An 18,412-nucleotide genomic window follows, 5' to 3' on the forward strand; every position below is an offset into this window, starting at 1 on the left:
CATCCCCTGGCAGCAGCTCAGCAGCCCCACAGCCATCAGCACTCACTTTTAATTAAAAAGTCCTTCCCTACCTCTGGAAGAAAATAAATCCTGCTCTATTTAAAAAGAGTTATTAATAACCTGATTCTAATGTATAAAAGAGAAGGGGAGAAAGAAGCTTGCAGAGCTGTGAGCAAGTTCCACTGCAGAAAGCCACCACTGGGCTCTCTAAACACCTTAAAAAGGGATTTAGTTTTTAAAGACATGATTCTTTTCTTTTCAATAGCAAACTTCAAATATCTTAAAGGTGGGTTTGTTTCTTTTTTTCAAAAAAACCCATGAAGGCATCCAAATTCTCCATCACTTTTGGAAACAGCAGCAGCTGTTTCCAGGCACAAGTCCCTGAAGACAGAGGTGAAGTAGAAACAGCTTTGCAGGAGCTGCTGTTGGAGCTGCTGGACACTGTGGAATGTCCCGTCTGGGGGATGCTCCAGACAGGCAGCCAGGAGCGTTCCTTGCCCCGGGAGCTGAGTGAGACTGCTCCTGCCTGGGGGAGGCAGAGTGCTCCAGGCAATGAATCCCACCCTGAATCTCCACCCTGCTCCTCCCCACGGTGCTGCTCAGAGCTGGGCGAGCCTGCAAGGAGCTGCTTTGGTTGTCAGAAACACCCAGAGCAGCCACATTGGGAATTTGAGCTGAGGAGTGTCTGGGCTGTGAATTCACGTTGAAATTTGTGCCTTGTTCCAAGGCTCCCGGGGTGACTCCTGCACCCTGAGCCTGAGTCCTTGATCTCCTGTCCCAGCAACACCACAGCACATCCCAGCACTGCAGGAAGAGATTTAGGGGATAGAAGTGCCAGTCACAGTGATGCCTCAGGATTTGAGCTTTTCTATTTCTCATCTCTCTGTAATCCTGCAGTTCTTTAGTGCAGAACTCCAAACTCCACACACAGTGGGAGCTGCTGCTTCCCCAGTTTGGGCAGACACAACAATTCCTCTCCAGGCCTGGCAGTCAAGGACACCTCACTGCCTCAGGCCCCAGAGATGGAAACAAAAGTCAGTTGGGGGCAGCAAACTTGGGGTCAATGACTTCATTAGCTGGAGCTGGAATTGGAAGATGAACCCCCAATGTGCAAATGGACCAAACTGATCAAAGTGTGCAAAGCCGTGCCCATTGTCCATTTTGGGTGCAGCCCCTGGGGGGCTTTGTCTGCCCTGAATGTACCTGAAGGCCTTTCAATAAACAGAACTGCTTTTTATTCTCTTCACTCTGTCTGCCCTCTGTTTTTAGGTATCCCTGAAAAAAGGCATCAACAGGAGCATTTCCAGCAGGTTTTCACTCCCGTGGCCTTTCAGGACAGCTCCAGCAAAGCTCAGCATGGCACTCCCAGCTCTCCACTTCGCAGCTGGACAAGGAATCAGCCACTACATCAGCCTGGAGAGAAAATTCCCTGCTCCCATCCCCATTAGAAGGCTCCTTTAAAGGGATGAGGCTCAAATCCTGATCCCTGCTCAGTGCTGGGTGCCCAAACAGGAGTCACTAATGGGACTGAGGAATTAACGTTGATTCTTTGATGCCGTAGCGTGGAAAGGGAAGCAGGGGGGGTGGAATTTGGCATGATTAAGCAGATGCCAAGCTATAATTCAGCAGCTTGCAGCACAATCAATTGGTGCTCACAGCCCTGCAGTCCATTAGTGCAGCCACAAACCTCCACACCCTGCTTGGAAGGTCATTTTTAAATTGCCTCCCTGGTGGATTTCCCGTCCCTGCCCAAATTGTGACCCTGCTGGGCCCGCTGAAAGGAGCACACAGGGCTGCCTGAGGTGCTCTCATCACCCTTGGTCACCAGCTCTCTCCCCAGGGAACACGAACTTCTGCCTGCCTGGGAACCTTTGACACGTCAGGATAACCTGGCCCATCTTCCATGTGAGAGGAATTTGGCAGGGAAGCATTCCTTCTTTTCTAGCAGCACAAAACCCCGTCTGCCAATCCAACAAACCCGGAGCTATTCCAGCACTGCCTGAGGAAATGGGATTTGGCTCCTGGAGGGAAAGGCACAGGATGAATGCACCGGTTTGTCCGGCTTCCAGCCCCAGCCTGCTTCTCGCTCTGGCTTCCCTGTGGCTGAGTTATTCTGGCTCACCTCGCCTCAGCCTGCTCTCGAGGTGAGATGGGAGCAGCTGCCCACTTTTGGCCAGGAGTCACAAGGCTCAGGGAGCTCAGAGGCTGAGCACAGCGGTGACACAGGTGACACCTGGGGTGCTGGCAGAGCCCAGCTCTCACCAATCCCATGGCCTGGAGAGGGTCATTTCTCCTGATTTTAGAATCTCTTAAGGTCCAAGCCCATCCAGATCTTCTGAATGAGAAATGGAGGAGCCAAATTGGCGACTTAAAATTTTAGCTTTTCTATTTCTCACCTCTCTGTAATCCTGCAGTTCTTTAGTGTAGAACTCCAAACTCCACACACAGTGGGAGCTGCTGCTGCTTCCCCAGTTTGGGCAGACACAACAATTCCTCTCCAGGCCTGGCAGTCAAGGACACCTCACTGCCTCAGCCCCCAGAGATGGAAACAAAAGTGAGTTGGGGGCAGCAAACTTGGGGTCAATGACTTCATTAGCTGGAGCTGGAATTGGAAGATGAACCCCCAATGTGCAAATGGACCAAACTGATCAAAGTGTGCAAAGCCGTGCCCATTGTCCATTTTGGGTGCAGCCCCTGGGTGGCTTTGTCTGCCCTAAATGTACCTGAAGGCCCTTCAATAAATAGAACTGCTTTTTATTCTCTTCATTCTGTCTGCCCTCTGTTTTTAGCTAGTCCCAAAAAGGCATCAAAACAGAAGCTGGAGACAGAATGAAGCTGGCAGTTTCACAACTCATAACTCAGTGAGCACGAGGTTGTCACAGGAAGAAAAGCATCCCCAAGTGCTGCCCCCCTGCCAGCACCACTCCCCAGCCCCTGCCCTTCCCAGGAGCATCCTCAGCCCTTGGCAAAGCTCGTCCTGCTTGGCCAAGCACCATCCTGCTGCCAAATACTCCCTGTGGTCCAGAGAGTGTCCCAGCAGCCGGGAACTCTGATCTACAGGTGGCTGAGGGCACACAGCCCTCATCTGACACAGCCAGAGCTGCAGACGTGCCTGAGGGACACCCAGACACCCCTGAAGGTTTTTACTTGCAAGGTGAGGTGCCACATGAGCCCTTGGGGAGCTCGGAGGAACTGGAGGGGTTTGTAAGGGCTGCTCTAAGAATATTGTAATCACGCAGTAATTATGGTGCATCTCAAATCAACCAGGCAAATCACAGCGTTATTATCACGGCTGTCACCAGCCTTGCCTGGCAGAGATCAGCCCTAAGGAGGGAGCAGGGCTCAGGGAACATCCACACAGCTCCAGCACACTCCCCTCAGGCCTGCCCAGCACACACCCCACCAGCCTGGCAACTTCTTCTTTCCTTGGACCACATCTGTCCTTTCCTCAGCTGCATCTCAAGGTACCACACCTAATTAGTCAGGCTGATTTTACCTTTCTTCTTTTTAATTAAACAACCATCTTCAAGCACAAGAGCGGCCCTTGTGATTTGATTGGAACTGTCAGTCTCTCAAATGTCATTCCTGTAGATGACTAATCTTTAAAAACATGAGTTACTAAACTCATTGACTCAGTTGATGAGCCAGAGCAGAAAAGATGGTTGAGACAGAGAGGGAGGAAGCAGAGCTGCATGGGCTCTGAAGGTGCTGCACGGGGCCACCCTGCAGCAGGAGGGACTGGGGTTTCCTGGGAAATTCCAAATGCAGGCTGTGGAAAAGGGGATGTGGCACATCACTGAGGACATCTGGGCACTCCTGCTTCTTCCAGCTGCTGTCATACTGACAAAAAAGAGGATTTTCTGTCCCAGCCTCTCTGAGTGTGCTGGTTCCCAGCACAGAGCAAAGCCATTGCTTCCCTCTGCCCCCAACATGGACTGACTGCCTTTGGAGCAGGATTCCCCGGACTCCCTGATCCTCTCTTTTCCCATATCCACCCGCTGCGGCTCAGCTTTGGGAAGCATCCCAAGCGTTACAAGCTGAAAATGTCCCAGAGCACGAGCAGCAGAGGGGGCAGGTGCCGGTCCCACCCCAAGAGTGGGTTGTTCGCCACCCCACGGGCTCTGTCCCGGCACTGCAGGGCTCCCACCCTGCCCTGCACCAGGAGAACTCAGGCTCTCAGGTGAGTTATTCACTCTGAGCCTCTTGCCTTCAGAGCCCTCTGGACGGAGACGAAAAGGGCTGCCGGGTGAGGCAGAAACGGTGCTGGCAGCGTTCTCAAAAGACAAAGGGGTGGAAGGAGGGAGGTGCACATGTGGGGTGACAACAAATCCTTTGCCACCAGCGGCTTCACAGCTGCCAAACTCCCCAAAGCCAAGGGACAGTGGCAGGGACAGAGCTCAGGTCCCTCTGCTCCCCTTCCACACGTGTTCCTGCTGATGGAAAACCCCCCAAACCTTCAGCAGCCACAGATTTATGGGGTGCAGCATTTCCCTGACAGGAATTTCTGCATCCTCTCACTGCCACCGCCAGTTACTCCTCCACAAAGGGCAGCAATTGGCAGCTCCCCCTCCTCCCCTCCTTTGGGCTTTATTTATAGAAAGGCACCTTTTATTGCCATTTTTCCTCTTTCCTGAGGCCAGCCTGCCAGGCTGGAGGCAGAGACAGGATCTACACCTGCAGGATCCAGCCAGATCCCCCTCTCAGAGGTTAATAAACTGGTTTTATTCCCCGTTGTGCCTGCCAGGCCCCTTCTCAGTGCTCCTCTCTGAACTCCGCCTGCTTGCACTTGGGAGAATTTTGGAGTCAGAGGAATATAACTTAATAACTTAAAATAACTAACTCCAAGGGAGATGAGGCTTCAAAGTGAGCCACCCAGGAGTGAGCTGAGCTCTCACCACGCTGCTGCCCGGTCTCTGACAGAGCTGTCCTTTCCCACACGGATTCCAATCCATCTTTTCAACGCTCCCTGTGGGCCTGACATTTCTGGGCCTGAGAGATTTTAGCCTGCTAGCAGCTGCTCACTTTTTCCCAAGGAGAAATTTCTCAGACCCAGAAATATCAGACCCACAACACTATCAGTCCCTTTTTTAGCACTTGCAAATTTTTTATCCCCTGCTAAAAATCGCGTCAGGAACGACGCTCCTCGACCTGACAAACAGAAGGAAACACTTCCAAAGCCTCACAGAAGGTCACTCCAGGAGCTGCACTCCCTGGGAAGATGAATATGTCCGAGTCATGCCTGGTGAATGTGACACTATTATAAGAAAGACACTGGAAGAATTATTCATCAGCAGTGACTTCTGTGGCTCCAATCTCCATAAACAGCTGCTGTTCACCCAGGTGGAGCACAGCCCACCTGAATAGACCCCTGGCTGGCCCTACAAGCCGGAGCAGCCTCTCCTGGAACTCTGCAGCCCTGCAGCCTCCATGGGAGCCAGGGATGGCAGGAGGGAAAATTCCTGCATCTCCAAGGCTGCAGGGAGCAGGCAGACAGTGCCATAAACTGGCTGGCAGCCTTTCAAAGGTGGCAGGCTTGTGCCAGATTATTCTTCTCTCTCTCCCAAATTAGAAGCAGAACGTGCCACTAGAAAGTCAGGTGAAAGCTGTCTCTCAAGGAAGAGAGAGGCTCGAAGCATCCTGCTGCTCTGAGCACAGCCAGTGCCTCCCAAAAAATCCCCACAGCCTCTGGGCTGTCCCAGACATGCCCTGGCAGGCTTGCCCTGGGTTGCTGACCCGCAGCATAAACTCTGCTGGGGTTTATTCACAGCACCTGTGATTTAAAGATGGTTTTCCTGCCACGGACACAGCCACAGGAAGCCCCTCTTGGAGGCAGAGAAATGGCATCCTTACAAATATTCCCCTTCCCCAGCCCCAGAGCCCAAGCTGAGCAGTGCTGTATTGCACTAATATATAATATATTTTTATATAAATACACAATTATATACTCCTGCTGACTGCAGGAGACACAAAAAGACCAGCCAGGCCCCTTCTTTGCCTCACTCATGCACATTTACATCCAAACATCACCTCTGCCGGTTTTCCAGCCCCCAGCCAGCTCCCAGTTCAGCCCAGGGCTGCCTCACTCCCTGAGCCTCCCTCCCTCCTCCCGACACCCAGCCCCCTCCCAGCTCTGCCTCTCAGCAACCATCACGTGCATCTGTTATTCAGGAGAAATATCAAGTTATTCACGAGCCAAAACAGGCTCCAGGTACTGCACCCAGCCTGACAAAACCCCTTCTGTTTTAGCTGCTCCGTTCCCAGCCTGAACTCGGGGAGAGGAGAGTGGGTCTGCTCCGGCCTGGGTCCCTCCCCGGGGATTTATGGCTTTGAGGGGCAGGAGGAGCAGCCCTGCCAGCCTCTCCCTCATCATCAGTGTCCCTCATTAATGGCCACGGCTCAGGGTCCCTCCTCTCCTGCACACTCCACAAACTCCAGCCTCCCCTGGGCTGGGGAGAGCTCCTCACAAGGACAGGGCCTGGCAGGGCAGTGACTTTGATCACACACCAGGGACACATCCAGCCACAGCTTCACCAACCAGCTCCTGCCTCCCTCCAGCCTGAACCCAGAGGTGGTGGTGAGGATTTAACCCAGCTCTGGGTTGGACCACGGCTCCTGCACCCAGTGAAACACCGTGGATGATTTCCCTCATCCACACACTCAGGAAATCTTCCCAGGGGTGCTGCTCCTGTGCTGGTGGCACAGCCTGGGGAGGAGAGCAGGAGCAGGATGGAACATGCAAGCTCCACGTGTGTCTCCTTGCACTCTGAGCACCCACAGCCCTCCTAAAACAGCAAAACACAAAAAAACACCCCTAAACCCTGCACTGGAGCACCCAGAAATGCTGCAGCACTCCGATGTGCTTCTGCTGGGCCAGGAAGGCCTTGGGGAAAGGATTCCACGGGACAAAATCCTACCACACGACTGTAGGGTGGCTTTCTTTTTTAGTTTTCCTCTTTTTTTTTTTTTTTTTAAATGGGCGGATGAGGCTGACATGAGCTGAAGCTGGGAAAATCTCACTTGCGTGCACTGATCCCAGCACAGTTCCAGGTTTATTTTCTGTGTCACAGTCTCTGGGATTTAGATGTAAAAACCATAAGAGGTCACCCAGGCTGTGGGGCCAGGGCAGTGTCACTCCCCCAAGGACATTTATTTCCCAGTGAGAACAGTCCTGGCTCTCCCTGAGCCACCTCTGTGAAGAGAAACTCATCGGGACACATTTCTTCTTCAGCCGGAGGAGCCGCTGAGCAGACGGAAAAACGCAAAGGGTGGAATCCAAGGAGTTCAGCCAGAACTCCGGGTTGGAATTTCATAGCCAGAACTCCAAGGGGAGGTGACCCAGGCACCCACCCTGCTGTCACATTGGTACCCACACACCCTCAAGCAGCACCCAGGAACATCTCAACCCTTGCTTGGTGCCACCGGACAAGAGTCTGGACTGTGCAATCTCCAACTTATCCCAAGTGAGACCCCTGACCCCCTGATGGCCACAGGAATGCTGCTTTTGATTCACTGGGAGCCCGAGTGGGCCCCAAATCATGCTGGATTATGTTATGATAATGCTGGAAGTATTATAAATGCTCTGTGTGCCAGACAAATCCTGGAGCAGGCTTCCAAATCCCCTCCAAATCCCCTCTTGCGTCTCTACATTCATCCATTCATGAAATCCAGAGCAGAGCCTCAGCATCCATCCCCCTGCTCTGGGGCTCTTTCCAGCTCAATGGAAGGTGAGGCAGACTGGGGGTATTTCTCCTGGATTAGCCTTTTTTTAAAATATTTTTTTGCCTTTCAGGTGCCAAATCTGCAGAAGAACCCGCAGGGCATTCAGGAATGATGTCCAGCAAGGCAAGTGAGACAAATCCCGTGGCTCTTTTTCCTGTCAGAGAGTGAAGTGTGTCTCCATAGGAGCAGGGAGGTCCCCTCAGCAGAGCTGGCTGCCTTTATTCTTTTTGCAAGCAACAGGGAGAGTTTATTTGGTCTATTTTAGGGGAATTCCTTTAGATCAGATGAGCTTCACCCTGGAAATTCCTATTTTTCTTTACGGCTGAACCTACCTGAGGCGACACCCCAAACACCAGAACACTAAAGCAAAGGGTTCCCCACCTGTTTGGGGCAATCAGACTTCTCCTTCCGAGCCACAGCTTCCACTTCCCTCTCCACTGCTCTTCAAGAACAGCACAAAAATCCCTGCAGAGAGGCTTAGCTCTTGTCCTGGCTTTAGGAAAAGAGCTCAGATCCAGGCAGGAGGGGGAATCTCGAGCATTTCCTATTTATTCTGCTGTCACAGCCAGGCATATCGCCCGGTGCTGCCCGTGGCTCACAGGGAGAGCAGAGCTGCAGGGATTTCAGAGGCACCACTGCAGCTGGGAAATTGCTCCAAGGCTCCGTGGTACCCGGGCAGGGCAGGGACAGAGTGAGAACAACTGCACAAGGCTGGGCAGGGGGAAGGAAATCACTTCCAGGATGGAAAAACAGATGTGGAAGTGTGGCCCGAGGTGTTTTACTGCCCAGAACTGAGCAAGGGGAAGGAACTCACTTCCAGGATGGAAAAAACGGATGTGGAAGTGTGTTCCAAGATGTTTTACTTCCCAGGATCGAGCAGAAGAAAGGAACTCACTTCCAGGATGGAAAAACAGGTGTGGAAGTGTGCTCCAAGCTGTTTTACTGCCCAGAACTCAGCAGAGGGAAGGAACTCACTTCCAGGATGAAAAAATGGGTGTGGAAGTGTGCCCCGAGGTGTTTTCCTGCCCAGGAATAATTTTCTGAGCCTGTGAACAACGTCCTTTGGGAAGTGTGAACTTGGTACAACCAAAAAAACCCACAGAAGGAGAGGGATAAGGGTAGGAGGAGGGCTGAACTGGCTAAATTTTTGGGACAGAGCACTGAGAGAGCAGGATCTGTGAATTCTTTGCCCACTGTCTCGTTCCCTGGGGATGTGGAGCACCCATTGCAGCTGGAGGAGGATGTATTCCGTGGTGACCAGCACACTGTGTCACCGACAGCCCTTGGGGGTGGTCCCTGTGCCTCCACCAAGAGATGGAGATTAATTACAGACCCCACCCCATCACCTCTGCTCAGCAAATCCCTCCTCAGCTCCTGGAGGTGAACCCAGCCCTGATGTCAACCCAAACATGGAAAGTGAAGGAATGCAGGAGGAAAAGGGAGAGTCCCTCCTCCCCCTGGAGCCCTGGTGCTTGGCAGGGGTCACTCCTCCTGCCACCACAGCCCCAGAACACGGGCAGGTGGCTGATTCAGGACCTCCACAGGCAGAGCATGAACAGACAACACGTCACAGAGGAAAAGGACCCACAAAGCTGCAGGGTGGGCACTGGATTGTTCCGAGGACATTGATTCCAGACGGGGCTTTGCCTTGGGGTGGGTTGAAGCCACACCAAGTGCTCCTCCAGATGAACACAACTTAGAGCTGCAGCCCACTTAACTTTTCCAGTGAAGGCCTGCAGGAGAAGTGGAGGGTGAGGAAGCCACAGAGGGCATGGCCGCAGAGGGAGATGCTGACCAGGGCTTGCTGCATCCCCAGGAGTCAGGGATCTTGCTGAAAAGCAGTCCTGGAATCCGGACAGCCTCTGGCACTGCTCATCCTTGCCAGAGAAAATGCACAGAAATGCAAGAAACAACCACATGCTGTCCTCCTCTGGATTCAGATCTGGCCACCGGGTTTTGCTGGAGTAATTAAAAATTGCTTTTTTGCACAACTTTTCTTTTTTTTTTTTTTTGAGCCAGTAGAAATAGAACAAGGGCAAGAGAGAGCAAAATCATCTCAAAAGGCGAGTCTGCAAAAACCACTGAGAAATGAAATGCAACATTTGCCCCGGTGTCCCTTTTAAGACAGTTCTTGTCGTTTCCAAGGCTTCTGCTGTGGCAACAGGAAGAGACTGAAAGGGCAGGTGCCCTGCTTTGGGTTCAGAAAGCACCATTTTGGCAGGGAGCAGCCAGCTTTGGCCAAGGGGAGAGCCTGTGCTCACACTTGGGTCCTGGAAGGTTTCTTGGTGAGCTTAGGCCAGATCTCCCCAAGGGCTGCCAGGAGGATGCAGCAGGGCTCAGGATGCTGAGCCCAACCTGCCCTGGAGGCACTCACAGCTCCCCTTGCCTCAGCAGGTCTATAACTGCAGAGAAACCCCAGAAAGATGCAGGACAACCAGGCAGGGAGGAGGAAATCCTGAGCTTGGCTGAGCTCTGGAGGCGCTGCCCTGATGAGGACAGAGGCACAGACTGCCTGGCCCTGGTGGCAGCTGTGACACAGACAGGGTGACAGCCCCTGCCAGGGTTGGGGCACTTTGTGTTCATTGTCCAATCTGAGCCACCCCAGTGGGTCAGGAAACTTTGGGAAGCCAGGTGGGAAAGTTCTCCCTGTCTCCTCTTGTGGACACTTGCACTGAGGGAGACCCTTCTGGAGACCCTCCATTTCTTCTGTCCCAGAGAATCAAAACATGAGGGTTGTGTCCCCTGTCCTGCACCCTGCTGGGTCAGTCAGCTCCCCCTGAAGCTGTCAGGGAATCCCACAGCATTTCCCTAGGAATGCCTATGGAAGGGTGCAGGAAGGGATTTCTAACCCAGCTGGAATGGGAATGTACTCAGAGCCAACATCACTGCCTGCATGTTTCTTCCTCTGCCTTCCCCACACCCATAAATATTCAAACAGGAAAATAAAATTATTGATCAGCCTCCTTCCCATTATAGCAACACCCAGTGTCCTGCTGGCTTTGGCCATTTCCAAAGCGCCTAGCACAGAATTAACCCTCCTGGGAGAAATATTCTTCCTAATTATTGAATTCCTTCACCAGAACATCTTCTACATTCCTCGAGGCTGGCACAGAAACCAGAGTTTGGAGTTTCACACAGAAATAAGATATTTTCCCCATCTTTTCCCCAGTGCCTCCATTTTCCTTTCCACACCCTTTCAGTCCCATCTCTGCCAGGTAAGCCAAGAAATCCCAGCCCTTGTAACCTCCCAGCCAAATCTTGGTGAATCCACTCCCTGAGGTGGATGTTCAGGGACACCAACAACCCAAGAGTGTGCAGACCAGTGCAGGAGACTCCAGAGTCATCTCACGTTGGGCCACAAACTCCCTGGATGTTCCTGCAGGCTCCTACAGCCACTGCTGGCACTCGGGGGCTCAGGATATGCTCTCCCCAGTGGGGACTTCTGGGACAAGTCATTATTTCAGCAACCAAAGCAAATGCTTCCTAACCCCATGCCAAGAGCCATCAGGAAGCCCCTGAAGGCAGGGGGAGGAGGGCGATGTGGCAGACAGCACGGAGCAAATGGATGTTGCAGCAGCAAGATCCTGCCCAGGGTAGGGAGGGATGGCCAGGGAAGAGCTCTGCTTGCTGGGAATGACTGGGTGGGGGCTCCACAGCTGGGAACATCGGCCTCTCCTCGGGGCTGGCCCAAACATCTGGGCTAAGACACCTCCCAGCACTGTCTGAAGTTGTGCTTTGTGCTCTGACTGAGAGAAATTCGGAGTTTCACGGTCAGAGACCCAGGAACTGAGTCAGAGAGAGGCCCAGCAGGGAGAGGAAAGCATCATTTGTGGGCAGCTTCATTGATCGGCACCGACTTTCTCCCTCACAATCACTGTTTTCCATCCCCTCCCACTCCCACTCCATACCACAACAGAGATCCCTCCTCAGACGGCAAAGCCGTGCTCAGCCATCTCCTGTTCCCCCCCAAAAGCCAGCACTTGGGAAGCTTTTCCCTTCCAGCAGCTTCAAAGTTGGCTCTCAGCACTGCTGGCACGGATGAAAGCGATTTCAGTTCCCCCTCCTCCTGAACCCCATCCCTTCCTGGTGCGAAGAAAAGGCAGAGGATGACCAAGGGAAGAGAAAAGCAACTCCGGGTCGCCTCTCACCTCCCTGCCCTGATTCCTCACGGATGCTCGGGAGGGTGCAGGGCCACTGTGGTCCCCGAGAGCCCGAGGGGAGCCCCGGGGCAGGAGCAGGGTTGGGAGGGCGATGCTGGCAGCTCCTGGGGGCGAGACACGGGCGCATCTCCCCGAGCCCAGGCAGCGCTCCTCAGGGAGAGCAGCTCGGTGGCCTCAGGCAAAGGGGGGGCAAAGTGATCTCCGGCTCTGCAGCCCCCGGGACCCGCTCTGCGTCCTTTGAATGCGCTGGGAGGGGTAGGGAAAACCGCTCGGAGTGTCTCCTGCTTCCTCCCATCCCCTGCCCGCTGCATCCACGCATCCACACACCCTGTGCATAAAGGAGCTGTGTCCTGCTCGGCTCAGCCATGCAGCGAGGGGAGGCGAGAGTTACCTTATTCCCACAGCCGGAGCCGCCTTCTCTCTCCATCGTGGCCGGGAAGCTGCTCCCATTCATGCTTTAATCCCTGGGAACAGAGGCACGATTCAAAGCGGCTCTTCGCCCATCCGAGCGGGCTCCCCCAGCAACCTCCGCCTCCTTCTCTCCTCCCTTTTCTCCTCGTTTGTTGCGTCCTGCTTTGTGGTGGTCTCGTTGGTTTGTTTTGGTTTTTTATTTTTAATTTTTTTTTTAACGTTTTCTTTCTTAATCCAGGCAGCAACCACGACGCTGCTTCATCGCATCCCTGCCCGCGTTTCACTCGCAAAGGAACATCCTCGGAGAGCTCCCCGCTCCTGCCTTGCCTCCGTGCAGCTCCGGCTCGCAGCTCTGCCTTCTGCAGCGTGGCGTTCGGGGAAAGAAAGAGAGGGAGAGAGGGAGGGAGGGAGCGAGCGGGGAGGAGGAGGAGGAGGAGGAGGAGGAAGAGGAGGAGGAGGCCAGCGGGATGCAGGAGGAAGGAGCCAGAGCGTGGCTGCTTTGTACCCAGAGCAGCGCCCACAGCCTCTCCCTGCCAGAGGAGACCTGCGCTGCTAATGGTCTGTACCAATTTATCCCGCTCCGGCAGGGGCTCCGCTCCCTGCGACAGCCAGCAGGGAAAGCCGGGGAAGGCTCCCAGATGGCCCCGGCAGGAATTGGTTCCTGCTCTCCTCACCCCCTCACCCTCATCGCACACCGCGCTGGCGGCCGCGGGCTCGGGGAGCGGCCCCTGGATGGGGATGGGATGGGGATGGGATGGGGATGGGGATGGGGATGGGGATGGGGATGGGGATGGGGATGGGATGGGGATGGGGATGGGGATGGGGATGGGGATGGGGATGGGGATGGGGATGGGGATGGGGATGGGATGGGGATGGGATAGGGATGGGGATGGGCATGGGGATGGGGATGGGGATGGGATGGGGATGGGATGGGGATGGGGATGGGGATGGGCATGAGCATGGGGATGGGGATGGGGATGGGCATGGGCATGGGCATGGGGATGGGGATGGGGATGGGGATGGGGATGGGGGATGGGGATGGGGATGGGATGGGATGGGATGGGATGGGATGGGATGGGATGGGATGGGATGGGATGGGATGGGATGGGGATGGGATGGGGATGGGATAGGGATGGGGATGGGGATGGGGATGGGGATGGGGATGGGGATGGGGATGGGGATGGGGATGGGGATGGGGATGGGGATGGGATGGGATGGGGATGGGGATGGGATGGGATGGGGATGGGCTTTGGGAGCAGTGGGCAGCACTCCTTACATCTCACCCCACTCCCATTCTTTTAGCACCAGCCTTCCCATGGCCCACTCAGTCATCCCCACCCAGACACCCAGTACCCCCCTGTCCCTCCTGGGGCTGACCAAGGGTCCTGGCACTGGACAAAGGGCAGCAGGAGCATGATTTCCCATGGGAAGGAGGCTCTGGATGTGGCATGGGCTGTCCTTAAGCTAATGACATCCGCACCCAGCCCAGCAGGCACACAGGACCCGGGTGTGGCCTCTATCCATGCACAGAGCCATAGGGATGATCCCTTCCTCCTTAGGGACCACTTGCAGGAGGCAGGGCTTGAAGGGGCAGGAAGAGCAAAAGTCTCCTCTCCCGATGCTGCCCTTTAGTGGCTGACCCAGCAGGGCTGACTCATGCTCAGCAGCACATCTCTCCCAGCTGGTGAGTGTGTCTCCAAATGCCACGGCTGGGCAGTTAAACCTGAGCCAAAAGTCACTGTTGAGCTTGGGGGTGAGGCACCTGTCCCCTGTCCTGAGCTGCTTCCAACCACATCAATCCTCTCCAAGCGCCACCCTGTCCTCCTGTTCCACAGTGGACATGCACAGATCCACAGATTCTCCCCTGCTGTTCCCTCTCTGTAAGGTTACAGTGCCATGGAAACCTGTAGGTATAGACAGATTTACTTATGCTTTACCAAAAAAGGAAGAACAAAGTGAAAAAACCACAACATTTCAGTGACTGGGGAAAGCTCGAGTACGCATGGACCTGAGATCCATGGCGTGGAGCAACCTCAGTGATCTTCACCAGGGATTCCCACCGTTCTCACTGGACTTCTTGGTTTTGAACCCACAGCATTCAGACTCCGGTTTCAACTTGTGCATCTCCAGGGGATGCAGAGATTCCTGCTGAGAAGTTTGGAAATCCAAACATCACCCACCAATGATCAGCCATCGAGGCCCACTGACAAATCCCAGCTGCACAATCGGAGGGACAGGGATTCCCATATTCCTGAAGTGGAGTGAGCTGGAGGACTCCACAACTACTGCCTCAGGTGGAAATGAGCTTTGCTGAGCCTGGCAGAGCCTGTGCTGGACAAAGTAGGGAGATGATGCCTCCAGGCCGTGCTGAAACACTGTCCAGGGTGGTGCTGGAAGGAAGGAGCTTTAAACAGCCTCTCCCTGCAAGCTGCACCTGCTGTGTGGAAGAACAGGATGAGCAAGGACTGCCAGCCCAGAGCCCTTCATGCACAGCCAGGCAGCTCCTGCTCAGCCACCTCCTCTGCAAAACGCGGCAGCTCCTGCAATCAGAGGGAACGTGGCCTTTTCTTGTCCTTGGTCTCATTTTCTGCGAGGTACCTAGGGAGAGATCAGCTCCAAAGACTCCTTGCCTGGGAATTTTGTGCCAGCTCAGCTAGTACTAAGGGTTTCACTGAGCTCCATGCCTATTAAAAATGCATAATGTCCACTTATATCAAAAGGGTGGATTCAGACCCGGTGCTTTTCCAGCGTGTCCCGGGCTGTTATGGCAGGCTGGAGATGGATAGGAATGATCTGTCCCTTGAGGCCCATAGCAGAATGAGAAAAGGGCACATTCCTTGAATATTTCAGGGGAAAAAAAAAATGAGAAGAGGCATAAAAATGCTCCTGCCACAAAACCTAAACTCATAAAAATTCAGGGGGGGAGGGGAGGGAGATGTGCTACACCTGAGATTTATATAAATTATGGGTGAGCGGTAACGTTTCAGGCTGAGCCCTGCCCCAGTGCCTCAGAAGACTCACAAAGGTGGAAAGCATTGGGAAAAGTGTCAAGGAAGCTGAGGAGGGACATAGGGAGGCATTGCTTCATCCCTGTGGACAAAAATTACAGCGTGACGCACCCAGAGCTGCTCTTGGTGATCAGAGCAGCAGAACAACCATGCAAAGACACTGCCCTGACATTTCCCAAGGTTGTCCCTTTGAACCTTCACATATCCGCTTGTCTGCACGCTGGATGGGGCTGAGCCACACTCCCCAGGGCCGAATTCCAGGAGAGGGGAGAACGGGAGGAGAGGCTCAGCCAGCCCTCCCACAGGATCCTGGCATAAAGGGGGAACGTGCTCTTTGCCTGGATCCAGGGAGCTTCACAGAGCATGTGAATCTGGAAGAGGCAGCATCGCTGTTGACAGCAGTGTGTATAAACAGAGCAGCATTTCCCTGCTCCCTCCCCCTTCTTATTATAGCACAAAACACCCCGAGTAAAATACATACACACAACAATCCACTATAAAAGGAAAACAAAGCCCGGAGCGTGAGCGCGCACACGCAAACACAGAGACACTCTGCTGGAGAATACAGCATAGATCCAATACCTTGAATGTCATTTTTTTAAAATATTAATGCTGTGCTTCCGGCGAGGTTTATGTAAGGTTTGTTACCAGGGGGCTGGAGGCACATGGAAACCTGAAGGAGACGCTCCAAGCCCCACACCCTGTGCCTGCCCCAGCCACCCCGGGGCTCAGCCCTTGACCCTGCTCTGTCTTGCCCTTCCCAACTCCACAGCCAGGCAGGAGCAGGGCCGGGGCAGGCAGGCTCCTTCCAGGTTTTTTTTTTTTCCTGTGAGGAAGCAGAGCTGCAGCTCCCTTCTCTCCTCTCCCCCGTGTTTGCCATCTGGCAGTGCCGGGAGCATCCCTGCTCGGAGCCAGGCACGAACACGAGCGGTGCCTCTCCCCGGGTGAACAAACAGCTCGTTAGCCCAGGCTGTGAGGGGCAAAGGGAACAGCACCAGGGCAAGTCCTCAGGAAATGGCAGGTTGTGTTCCTGCAGAGCACGCACAGACACGGGGCTGGGAGCAGCTGGAGAGGTCCCCGTTTGCACCGAACCTGGCTGGCAGCCCCTGCTGCTACCCCAGCCACAGCTTCACACCTCCAGCAGCACTGCCTCCTTTTCCTGCCTGAACACGGGAATTACCTCTCCTCAGAGAGTTTCCCCAGGTTATCATCACCTTGTGGTGCCAGAAGGGAGATGTGAGTGCCTGCAGAGACGGGGAGAGGAGTGGGATGGGCCATGTGCTGAAATGCCAGCCTGAGCTCCTCAGACCCACCCCTGACCTTGGTTCAGGGCTGAACCCACAAGGTTCAAAGGGACAACCTTGGGAAATGTCAGAGCACTGTCTTTGCGTGGCTGTTCTGCTGCTCTGATCACCAAGAGCAGCTCTGGGTGTGTCACACTGTAATTTTCATCCAGAGCAATGGAGCAATGCCTCTGTGTGTGTGTCTGTGTCACTTGATGGTCCCACTCACCTTGGCATGCAGGCGAGAGGGACCAGAGCTTCTGGGAGAGGCTATGGAGGAAAAAAAATGCCAAAGTCTGGTCACTTTGCCAAACTAACACCATTCTCCTTCTTCCCACAGTGCCTGTGGCTGCTCATACCCAGAAACCAAACCAACAAATTGTGTTCACCCTCCGTCCAACCAAACCCTCCACCCCACTGCTTATGGTGCTCCTTTCCATCACCCCTGTCCCTCCCACTCTCTGGAACAGATCCGTGACAACTTCAGTTGTCATTTGCACACTGGGCAAAAATATCCTCCCACAAGCACCTGCTGTCCTGGCTATTACTCCGCGAGGGCCAGAGACCAACAGGCTTTCCTTCCCTCCTGGAGGACAGGGAGACGCTTTCCTCCCCGGCAGCAGGGAGGAGCTGTCCAGCCCTTCAAGGCTCTGGAGGTGGCTGGAGGAGGTTTGTACTCCCTGATCTGTGGCTGCAGCCCTCAGGACGCTGCACAGCCCGTGCACAGCAGGCTCAGGAGCAGGTCAGAGGCAGAGGAGACCAGAGGAGCCCTGGTGCTGTATCAGCAGGTGGTGCTCTCCCCTTCAATTAAGCCGCAGCCTGGCGTTTTTCCACCGGGATTTCCTTCAGCAAAGACACCTCAGCCCCCTCTTCTCTGCCCTGCTGAGAGGCTGAGGCTGCATCAGCTCAGAGCGCGGCAGATGAGAGCTTTGTGTGGAGCTCCCCATGGACAGCGGCGCTCCTTCACCTCCTGGAAGAAACTCTTCGTGAGCTAAAGACCCGCCGCAGGTGAGCTGAACTCAGGGGAGCATCCAAGAGGAAATGGTTTAACATACTGCTGGGAGCTGGCAGGAGTGCTTCAATAACCCCCAGACTCCTTGTCCAGCTCCAGCCTTTCCCCGATCGTTATCCTGGCCAGGCTCCAAGGCAGAGATTGCTCAGAGACCAGAGCGGCGCAGACCGTGCTAAATCATACACCAAACTGTTCTCTGAGGGGCTTGAATTTATTGGGGAGCACCCTCTTAGCAAACAAACACCAGCTCTCTCCACGCTGCTCTGTGATAAAGCTCCTTTTCCAAAGCCTCCTTGCACCCCTCACACAGGTCAGGAAATCTGAACTCGTCTTTGCTGGATGCCACGGCCTGAGAAGGGAGGAGAGGAAGCCAACACATGCAGGCACTGCTGGAATTATTGCTGGGTCTCTGGGTGTGCTGGGACAACCCCAAATGGGGACTTTAAAGTCACGGACCTTTTGTTTTAGGGGTCAGAAGGCTCAGCAGCCAGTCCAAGCCTACATCTTTCTCCTCCTCAACACTCCAGCCATGCTGTTGGCACATCCTCTGCCCCATTCCCTGCTCTGCTGTCCCCACATTTTCCACCACTGCTCCTCCAGGCAGTTTTGGCTCTTGCTGAGAGAGAACCTCCTTCAAGAGTGGCTTGTGACACTCTGGGATTGCAACACAATGAACTGATAAAGCGAGACATAGAAGCGCATAAATAATCATAATATCTCACGTCCCAAGATCACACAAGCAATTTGGATTCTTTTTTTGTGTCCCATTTATAAATATTCATTTCAGAGATGTTTTAAACCAACAGAGCCTGATCCAGA

At 54.1% G+C, this 18,412-nt stretch overlaps 1 protein-coding gene across 7 annotated transcripts in view; it reads right to left on the bottom strand.

Moving 5' to 3' along the window:
* The window catches only part of B3GAT1 (beta-1,3-glucuronyltransferase 1), a 35,921-nt gene extending 23,071 nt beyond the window's left edge, over positions 1 to 12,850 (bottom strand). For all 7 annotated transcript variants that reach the window (XR_010723745.1, XM_066203506.1, XM_066203505.1 and 4 more), the window contains exon 1: positions 12,271 to 12,850. The gene's annotated coding sequence lies outside the window, so the exon portion shown is untranslated. The remainder of the gene's footprint in view (positions 1 to 12,270) is intronic.
* Between the last annotated feature and the right edge of the window lie 5,562 nt (positions 12,851 to 18,412).

This window comes from Chamaea fasciata, unplaced genomic scaffold (assembly GCF_029207755.1).
Source record: "Chamaea fasciata isolate MVZ Bird 193981 ecotype frontalis unplaced genomic scaffold, bChaFas1.0.hap1 SCAF_24, whole genome shotgun sequence".
Lineage (NCBI taxonomy): Eukaryota > Metazoa > Chordata > Aves > Passeriformes > Sylviidae > Chamaea > Chamaea fasciata.